We start from the raw sequence: 11,051 nt of genomic DNA, 5'->3' as shown, positions 1-11,051 counted from the left end.
TTGTTTCTCAGTCCCCCATCAGACAACGCTGGCACTTCAACTAAACCAGCTCCAAAGCAAAAGAAACAAGTACCCTCTGCTTCTCAAAGCATCTACAGAGGTGTACATAAGACGGTGTTTGGATTTCTGCTGGGGCTCCAAAAATCAGACAAAAGTGTGATTTCAGTACAAGATCAGCCTAAAACACGAGCAGAGCTGGAAAGTGTGACTCCCATTGGTCTAATATCTCCTGGACCAGAGAGACCCACTGACCATGAGGTTGGTGCCATTTTTGAGGAGCCTGATTCTGCTGCTGAAATTGTAGCAGCCACTCAGCTTCAGTCTCTCCAACGGCCAGCCTCTGAAATGAACCAACCGGACCCTCTGATTTCTGATGAGACCCTGAAGAGTCACGCAGACAGATTAACAAATTTGACAACAGACATTCTTATAAATACAGCAGATCCATCACATGTTTGGAAGCATTCCTCAGACTCAGTTCTGGAAACAGCCTGGGTGAGGAGCTCTCTGCTGAGAGACCCTATCCAGGTTCCTTCATCGCTGGTCTATGTCTTTGTAGACGATTCAGTGAAAAGTTTGCTTCTGCACTTGCTGAGACTAAACCCAACATTTTCACGTGTAGCCGATCAATCAGCTTCATTCACTTTCTCTGATCGACACCTGAAAAGAAGCAGTGCAGGTTTTGAAGGCCAGAACTCAGAGAAGTCAACTGGCTTCACTGAAGCACAAAACCATTTCACTGAGGCTCTTACAGACTCACAGAGCAAGATGGAGAATCCTCTGTCATTGCTCGTGAAGTCTGAGCACTCTGAGAGGAATCATGATGTCTCTGTATTGGATGTCAAGTCAGTTTGTGAATCACCCACAACTTCAAGCACTGCTGGCACTGCAATGGGTAGAGAAACATTGGAGAACCTCAGCATCTCCAGCCAGCAGTATGAGATCTACTCTTCCAGCTGCAGCCCAGTAAGTGAGAGCAGTCCCTATTATCCAAACCCTTTGGATATGAAAAAGAGGCGTGTATTTCGTTTTATTGTGGGTAAAATAGCTCCTCTCTTCAGCATCAGACTAAAGGTATGAATGACTTTTTATATATTAATCATTTAATGATAATAAACACACCAATCATATGACTGTCTATATTTGGAAGTACTGTGTTAAATATAAGACTGTTCTCTGAAACTTCAACATTTTGTTTGTTCATCCAGAAATCAAGTAAAGTGTGTCCTGCTGGCCTGGTGTCTGACAGCCATCAGTCTCCCTCCACCTCTGGAAATCTTCAGAAGTGTAAGTACATGAAACAATACACACAAATTCACTAATTCACAGTGAACAGTATTTCATAAGCTGTGTCTCTCAGTGTTGCTCTTTTATTCTTCTAACTGGAATGTAGAGTGTAATAGAATTAACTGGACATTTACATAAGAAAACAGTTTAGTCAGTTGATGTGATTCTGATTCATCTTATCTTTTGCAGCTTCACAGAGAGAATCAAAGGTTTTGATGACACCATTTAAGAAAACCAGCAATCATCTGTCCAGGATTTTCTCGGCTGTCCGCAGAGCAATGCCCAACCCCTTCCAGTGCCTGAATCCACCATCTTGAGCACTACTTTACAAGCTTTTCAGTAACGATTCCTGTGAATCCTATTCATAATGTACTGTAAATGCATTTATACTGTGTTGTAAGGCCTACATAACACCTTATAATACCACACAAAAGCTTTTAAATAGTTATAATACACAAATAACACTTTATAAAGGTAGAGTGTGTAACTTTAAACATTTAGGATTCACAATGCATTTCAGAATCTCTTCCAAAGAACATTGTATACACTTATGTTGTAATGTGCTATAACATTTTGCAGAGCTTTATGCCGGGATATTACAGGCTTTAAGTGATGTAAGTTTTTTTAAATGTCTTTTAAATGTTAAATTCTGCCAGTTCAGGAATTGTTTAAGGCTTTTATTAACACAGTTAGCTTAAAGCCATTGCTAAAGTTTGCAATAATACTAAACAAGTCAGCTGTCATTTACTGTTTGTCTCTACTGGCTAACATAACGTTCTCTGAGCTGCTACTGTTTTAGCCTTAAATGCTAACAGTCTAGCACCTGTAGCCAGCTAGCCTGACATCACAGTTTCCAATTAAATATGAAATATTTATGAAGTCTATGAAATAAGTGAAATTTGGGTGGAGGACCGTGCCTGAAACCCCTCCTCCTTCCAGTCTAACACCCTATAAATTTCTGTCCCTACCTTCCGTTTCTGGTGACGAAGCGTTCACAGTCTTTACAATCTGGTGTCGACCCGAGGAGGATGGGTTCCCCTGTTGAGTCCTGGTTCCTCTCAAGGTTTCTTCCTCACGCCAGGGAGTTTTTCCTTGCCGCTGTCGCCTCAGCTTGATCATCAGGGGCTCAGACCCAGATGTCTGTTTGAACAGCTCACAACCACGTCACCATCAAGCTGTTAAACCAAATCAAAAATTCATCTCCTCCATCTTTCCTCTCATCTTACAGCCTTAATAGCAACACACTGCTTAACCTTGATCACTATATGAAGGGCCAATTTAAGTATGTCCAGCACTATGAGGTTATGTAGGCCATAAAACACCTTATAAATGCATTTATAATGCATTATTTGTTCACGATTCATAGGAGAGCTAAAATAAATGAATCCACAACAAAGTCCTGAGTGTGTTTCTTCATTCATTTTTACATATTCACTCTCATTATGAGAGAATTCATGAAAAGTAGAATACTATCAAAAATCATATGGTGCCATTCCTGTTTTGGTAAATTGCCACAAGCTCCTTTCAGTATGTATATGTGTAATTTTCTGATATAGGAGCTGTAAACACTGATGAGCATCTCATGTATTTTATTTTGTAACTTTTCACTTTTAACTGTGTGCTGTGATGAAAAATAGCCTTTTGAAAAAAAAAATGTAAACATGATTTTATCTGTCCAGTAATAATTTGTTGGTCTCATAGAAACTTTCATTGCTACACTGCAAAAGTGACATTCCCAGATTATTATTTAGCGAATCTGCCATATTAGCAGGGGTAGTTCTTTAATTACCTGCTACAACAACTCACTGACACAATGAGAGCTTAAAGAGTTGCTGGTTGATTGTGATTTTCAGACTCGTCCTGTAAAAAGTGAACAGAATGAGACGGGATTAATCTGAACCAACTAGAGAGGAATTTTAAACAGGGAGTTATGGATAAAAGTCTCTTTATTGACAGTGTAGATCCTCACAAAGAGTGGACTAATGATCTGGATGTGCTACCTGCTTTCATACCCAGATTGTTTCCTAGCTGGTGTGTGGATGAAGTGCTTATTATTTTGATTAATAGAGTTTTAAAGCCACTGAAATCCAATGTAGAGTTTAAAAATCAATGTTCTGTTTAGACACAGACAGGATTAACTTAGTTAACTCACTGACATATTTCACTCACTCACGTTTAACTCAGCTACTGGAATTGTTATCTCAGTTACCATCTTATTTGTTTTACTTACTGCCATATTCCCCTCTAGGTAGCCCACACACTAAAAACTGGAGATACAATATAAGTACTGTCTTGTACTCCGAGGTACACTTTTCACAAATGTACCCTTAAAAGGTGTAATATTGGACTTTATAGGGTCAGATGAGCCTTTTGATTTTCTGAAAAGTATGAAGTGAAGTCTTTGTTAACAGTAAAAAGTACAGATTTGTACCATTTAACCACCAAAGGTACATTCAGGATGGACCGCAGGATGACGTCATGCCTATTTATATATACACACACATAAATTCATATATCTTTTTTTTTTGCAAAAGCCAGATTCTTTTAAGAGAGAGAGAGAGAGAGAGAGAGAGAGAGAAGTAGCCCCCATATAATGGTCACTCATCTGCACTGAGCTTCGAGGTTGGGTGAGAATGGTCCTGAGGCGACTTTTGACGGAGGAGCTTTTTAAAAAGCTCTGTAATGTATTGTCCGTTAGCTAATGCTGTGGCAAAAAAACAGGCAAAACTCTGTTACTGTTACTGCAGCTTCTGCAATTCCTGTTACTCATCACAAGAGCAGCTTAGCAGAGCCTAAACCATCCAGAAAGACCAGTAAATACGTTTGATTTCTATAGGTTTGATAGAGATTTGGTACATTTTTGACGTTTCTTATATTTCTATAGGTTTGATAGAAATACAGTAATAAGCCCTGTAACATTTAACATTTTGCTAAACAAACATTTTTTTAAATGACTGAAATGTTACACTCTCCAACAAATTAACCAATTGTGGGTATTTATTAGTAAAAAACTAGTGATTTAAATATTACTCTTATATCTCTGGTCAGTTCTGTCATTCTGTAAACAGCTCAGTATTTACAATGTGATTTATAACTTGCTGAGGACTTTAAAAATGCAGAACTAAAAACTATCTGGGGCACAGCTTTGAAATTCTGCATGATTTCATGAGTTCACAATGAATAATGAATAGACACGTCTGCATTTGAGTTATGGTTTAATTAAACATTGCAGGATTTTAGCTGTTTTGTTGTTATTAGCAAACACTCAAGTGGTATAACAGCCTAAAATGAACCCATGTAGCATTTTTTTCCAGTATAAGCAAAAAGACACTCTATCAAATTAATCAAGAACGTAATTGATTAACCCTCTAGATGTTGACAAACCTCAGATAAAAATAATGATCACCATTTTATGATCTTTACTCTTTTGTCATACATTTTGCTACATAAATCTAGAAGATATGTATAGAAAAATACTGAAGAAAAAGTTTATTAAATTAAATCAAGCAAGCAAGCAAAGTTTATTTATATAGCGCTTTTTACAACAGGTGTTGTCACAAAGCAGCTTTACAAGGAAATCAGCATTACCGAAAGAAATCCGGGTCCAAGCCCCCATGAGCAAGCCAGAGGCGACAGTGGCAAGGAAAAACTCCCTAACAGCAGCAGGAAGAAACCTTGAGAGGAACCAGGACTTAGAAGGGGAACCCATCCTGCTCTGGTCGACACCGGATAGTAAACATTGTTAGTATAAAGTATTATAGTACAAAAACAGGGAAAACAGGTGGAGCAAATGATTAATTTGATTAGTTTAGTTCATGCAGCAGCAGCAGTAGCAGCAGCATCAGTGGGGTCAGGTTGTGAGGGTGAGGTTTGCACGACGAGCAGTGGCACCCGATCAAGGCAGAAGAGGCAGCAGCATCAGAACGCACAGGATGGGCAGCTGTTCAACTCGGCAAAGAAAAGAAAGAAAGCAAAAACACACCGAGTCAGTTCTGTAATGGGTGATTGATTAATTTGATTAGTTTGAATGATTGATTAGTTCAAATGATTTTGATTAGTTCATGTAGCAGCAGCAGCAGTATCAGTGGGGCCAGGTTGTGAGGGTGAGGTTTGCACGGCGTTGTACAGCAGGAGGCTCAATGGTGGTAAGCCGGTCCAGAGGGCTGGCGAGCAGTGGCACCCGTTTAAGGCAGAAGAGGCAGCAGCATCAGACGCACAGGATGGGCAGCTGTTCAACTCGGCAAAGAAAAGAAAGGAAAAACACACAGAGAGTGTTCTGTAATGGGTGACTGATCACAGATTACAGTGTTAGCAGAGCAGCAGAGACTCTGGCAGGTATAGAACTGACAGGGAAAACTAATTACTAAAGGCTTGACTATACAAGTAAGTTTTTAGCTTAGACTTAAACACTGAGGCTGTGCCTGAGTCCCGAACATTAACAGGAAGACTATTCCAAAGCTATAATGTATAATGACATCAAGCCTTTTTACAGATGAGCTTGATGCAACTGAGAAATTGTTAAGTTTAAATGTTAAAGTAGACAGTTTGTTTCTAGCTGCTTTTGGACCAGAACCTCCGTTTTATCCGAGTTTAGAAGGAGAAAGTTACTCAACATCCAGTCCTTTATGTCTTTTATACAGTCCTCAATCTTGCTGAGTTTAATTTTATCTCCCGGGTCGCTTGCTAAATATAACAGTGTCATCGTCATAGCAGTGGAAATTTATGCTGTGTGTACTGATAATGGTGCCCAGTGGTAGCATATATAATGTGAATAATACAGGTCCTAAAACAGAGCCTTGTGGAACACCATATTTTACTTTTGCGAGGACAGATGATTCCCCCTTTATATTAACAAACTGATAGCGATCAGTGAGGTAGGACCTGAACCAGGAAAGAGCTATTCCTGTTACCTCTACAAGGTTTTCTAGTCTATCTAGTAAGATAGCGTGGTCTACTGTGCCAAATGCTGCACTAAGATCGAGGACGATTAACAAGGACACATTTTCTTGGTCAGAAAATAATAATAGATCATTTACAATTTTTACTAGTGCTGTCTCTGTACTATGATGTGGCCTAAAGCCAGATTGAAATTTTTCATGCATTTGATTCCTATGCATTCCTAGTTCAAATACATGTAAACAAGCAAAACTTTCCCAACCTCCATAATGCACAACAAGAAATATGGCAAATATTACAGAAAATGAATGCAGGTACAGCTGTCAAAGTGTTACTATGTACCTCCTGTTTGTCTTACTGATGCAGGCTAAGTCAGTCTATAGAGATATCAGCTAGTTATGCTTAAGCGAAAGCTTCAGTTGTTACGACAGTGTAGCTCAAGTCAAGCTAATTCATGATATTTTTTGTAGAATAATACATTTTATGTATTTTCTGCTTTGTTTTTTATTTTAGCTTCACATCCTTTCAGATTTGAACAGCCTCTGCTAGTTATATCAGTACATTGGCTCCATGGTACTGATAGTAGATACAGTCCTTTATCCCAGTGTTCAGAGGTGACAGGTTCAGATGACGGCATCTATAGGATAAAACAAATGATTGCTAGTTCTTAGTTTAGAAGGAAATAAATGTAATATATGAAAGCTACGTTTTGCAAAACTAATGTTGAAAACTGACTGAAATATTAGATTTACAAAGATTTCATGTACGCCCTCCAATAAACTGACACACTGTGGGGATGCATTTACATGAAACTAGCTGATTACTTAGTGTTGTATTACAGGCAGTTCATGTTTCAGCTCAGTTCAGTCATTCTGTAAGCAGTTAAACTTAATATTTAAGATATACTTTTACATTACTTCAAAAATGCAGAACTAGAAAAATAGTTTTGAAATGAAATTTTCACATGATTTCATGAATTTATAACAAATAATGAATAAACATGTTGAAGCATGTTTGAATTATGGTTTAACAAGTCATCGCTATATTTTAATTGTTCTGTTGATGTTAATGCTCTGGTTTCCTCCCACAGTCCAAAGACATGCAGTCAGGCCAATTGGACATGGTAAATTCTTCTAGGCCCAAGATGAGTTTGTGTGGAATTTCTATAACATGTAGGGATTCAAAGGATTCTGAAATAGTGTATGTTATTAACAGGAGTAAGTACCTCCTGAAATAAGACACTCCCCAAACATTGACCAGTCATTGCATATTCCACTCTGTTTGCTTACCCCGAGTTCTGCAGCACCACCATATTACAAACACAGTTCCAGCAGCCAAGATGCAAATACAGGCAAGAGACGTCCAAACAGCGATTCCAGTGTGTTTCTCACCAACTGCACAATAAAACATTTCTGAGTTTCTGAGTTTTACACAGGTTGTGAGTCATTACTGTACAAAAGTCAGTAGAATCACTAAAAAGCTTTCACTGTTTTATCTTTAGCATTAAGAACTGAACAGATTAAAAGGACTGTTTGACGTTTTTGCCACAAGTATTTGTTTCATCAGAATGAGAGATTCCACAGCCCATGCATATAAACACAGAAAGATTCATACAAAGTTTATCGCTCTGTCAGAAGAAAACCTTGTATCTTCATTTTTGTTGTTTTTCAGTTTTAGACATAATTTGAAAATACCTGTTGTCCTTTACATTGTGTGTAAATTTCATGATGAATGGACCAAAAGAAATGACCCAATATGACTTACTGATTCCATTGACATTAAAATAAAGTAGGTTTTTTCCATCTCCTTTAAATTTACCATTTTGAGACAACAATGATATATATATTTAGCATTAACAGGACAATTCTGAACTATCTTTACTCAATTTCTGAGATGTAAAAAAGCAATTTAGAGAGGTTTGATGTGAAATCATTCACTGTAAAGAAACTTGCAGACTCAAATTTCTTTACAGTGGTGGTGATAGGAACCAGGGGTCGTCATGTCTACAACACAAATATAACCATTTTGTTTACTATCCAAAACCACAAGTGAACCTACATGTGTCTTTTTTATATGTAATGCTGGTGATGGTGGAGTTTTCTTTTTGAACTGTTTTGTCTTACAGCATGCTGCATGTAACCTCCGTGCCATGAATGTATTTTAAAATTTGGTTCCAGGCTAAAATCTCAAAACTAATGTAAAACAATGTCTCACATTCATAACCTCATATTTAAAATTAATAAAATATAACTTTCTGTGAGGGAGCTTTGAGAGGCATTAAACCAGTGATGTCCAACGTTCCTCCTGCAGAGCCTAGTTCTAAGCACAATTTGCCACACCTGCTCCAGATAATCAACCACAGTCCCTGATTTCCTGGATCAGATTTATTGAGTCAAGTAAGAGTTGCGGCAGCGTATTGAATACAGGTTGGAACTAAACTGTGCAAGAAAGTAGCTCTCTAGGAGCTTCTTATCACCACCACTGTGAACAATTCTGACTCAGTAAGTTACCAAATTTGTAAAACCAACCATTTACTTGTGCAGGAACTATGAAAATTGTCCTTTAAAATTATAAAACTTATGCACAGGAGTCATCCTACCCCAGACTGTGGTGATGTTGTGTGCTACGCTGCTATGAAGCACTACACAGCTGTAGGTGTGTTTTCCTACATCCTCCTCTGGAACTGTCACACTCTTTCTGGTCTGGTATGTGCCGTCCTCGTTGGGCAGCACATCAGTGACCACTCCATCTACAGGGTGCAGATCTGGGCCAAGCCAGTCCACCTGAACCGCCCGGGGGTAGAACCCCGTCACGTGAGACATGACTGTGATAGAGCCGGCCTTCTGTTTCTCAAAGATCCTGACTTCTGGAACTGGAAAGCAAGTTACATCAACCTGGTATAGTCCACTTACAATATTCAAGATTGGTTTACTGTCATATGTTAAATCATGTTGCTCTAAAATTGGCTAGTGCAGTGGGAAAGGTGCTCTAATGGCATGAGTGAAGAAACAGGCAGGTGGTGCTGTGTTGCTTCAGAAATGCTTCTCAGAGGGAAGACGAAAGAACAGCACATGTTGTAAAATAATATTAATTTTCAGTGCTGGACGAAGTACACAAATCAAGTACTTGCGTTAAAGTAGAGATACCCAAGGTAAAATATTACTCCCGGAAAAGTAGAGGTCCTCCCTTTAGACCTCCACTTGAGTAAAAGTACAAAAGTATTTGCCTTCAAATGTACTTAAGTATTGAAAGTAAATTACTAAAAGATTAATTACGGCTCTAATGTCCTATTACCGTTTTTGTAACAAGACTCATTTTAGGTGAAAATACTCCAGTGTCACTCTTGGTAAACCAATCTTTTAATAGAATGTCATTAATTAGTGACGCTGATGACTATTAAAATTATCAAAAGTTATCTTTTTGCAAACAAGCAAAGTTTCAGTTTAAGATTTATTTGTAACTTAGTTATAAGTTTAAGTTTAATAAAAACTTGTTTTCACAAATGTGTTTTCCTGTACTAAACTGCATCTGTAGGTTTCTGTTCATAAACATAAACTAGCAAAAACAAATTTACCGAACTGAAACAGTGTTTGTATAAATTCAGAAAAAAGAAACACGTCAGTCACAACTGCATATGTGTACATATTTCTATATTGTGGTCTATTTACACAAAGTTAGGTTAGTTCATCATTTATGTTGAATAGACACTCCCAAAATTTTACGCTGCTGCACTGATGTTGAACCGTGTGCTTGCACTGGGTCGGTATGTCCAACAGGTCAAAACAAGCTCAAAACACAGTGTGCGCTGCGCCCTGATTGGTGTTCTTGCTTCACACTTCTTTCGTTTTGACATGTTACGTTTTTATACACACATAAACCAAAAGGAACGACAGATTTCTCATAATGTTAGTGGAGTAAAAAGTAAGATATTTGACTTTGAAATGTAGTGGAGTGAAAGTGAAAAGTCACCCAAAATGGAAGTACTTCAGTAAAGTACAGATACATGAAAAAAGTGCTTAAGTACAGCAACGAATTACATTTACTTAGTTACTGTCCATCGCTGTTACTTTTACATCATTATGTTCCAACTTCTCATCATCCATTATTCATCAATCCATTAAACAGGCTGTTTTTTGATTGCTCTGATAAAACTGAATTATTTTTTAGAAAATGAGGTAATTCTAGAAGATAGAACTTCATACCTTTTCTTCTTTGGACTCTGGGAGCATGACTGAAGATTTGCAATGGCGTCTGACACAGTGTTTTATAGAAAGTTACTACTTCATTTAGATTCGCTGTATCTTTGTCTCTTAGACGTTCATAAACAACTGCTTGAGGAACGGCAGCAACAAACGTTTGCCTTTCGACATCAAGACTTAAGAAATCCTTTCCATTGAATCAGTGTGTTAGTGATGACTTGTAGGTTCCATCTGGAGAGAGGTAACAGCAGCCACTGGCCTGATATATGTTACGGTCAGTTATCTTCATTTTCAGATCCTCAGCCAACTGCTTAGAGGAGCCCATTATTGTTGAGGGTCAGCACTAGATTTGAAGAGACAGAGAATTTATTATGCTCTAGAACTGTCATCAGCCGACAATTCCTAATGATAATCCTTCACCTGCGTAACTCGTTCTTACAAGTCAAATAAGGTGAGTAAAAGTAGATTTTACAAGTGGAAGGCTGTCCAAGCTTTTCCTACGTTCAGTCACGTCACTCCAAACATCAAAGCCAAAAACGGACCAGCCCCTCCCTACCTAATGGCAATGGTCAAACCTCGAACTGTGCCACCAGCCCTTCGAGCTTTGAGTACAGCTCGGCTTGACCCGCCATTCTTCAAGACACGTGGAAGACGAGCATCAAGACTTTT

At 38.3% G+C, this 11,051-nt stretch overlaps 1 pseudogene; it reads right to left on the bottom strand.

The window, feature by feature from the left end:
* Positions 1–6,697: 6,697 nt before the first annotated feature.
* LOC118801926 lies at positions 6,698–10,707 on the bottom strand (annotated as a pseudogene).
* Between the last annotated feature and the right edge of the window lie 344 nt (positions 10,708–11,051).

This window comes from Colossoma macropomum, unplaced genomic scaffold (genome assembly GCF_904425465.1).
Source record: "Colossoma macropomum unplaced genomic scaffold, Colossoma_macropomum, whole genome shotgun sequence".
NCBI classification, from domain to species: Eukaryota; Metazoa; Chordata; class Actinopteri; order Characiformes; family Serrasalmidae; genus Colossoma; species Colossoma macropomum.
Note: the sequence above shows the minus strand (reverse complement) of the source record. Positions and strands in the feature narration are given on the sequence as shown.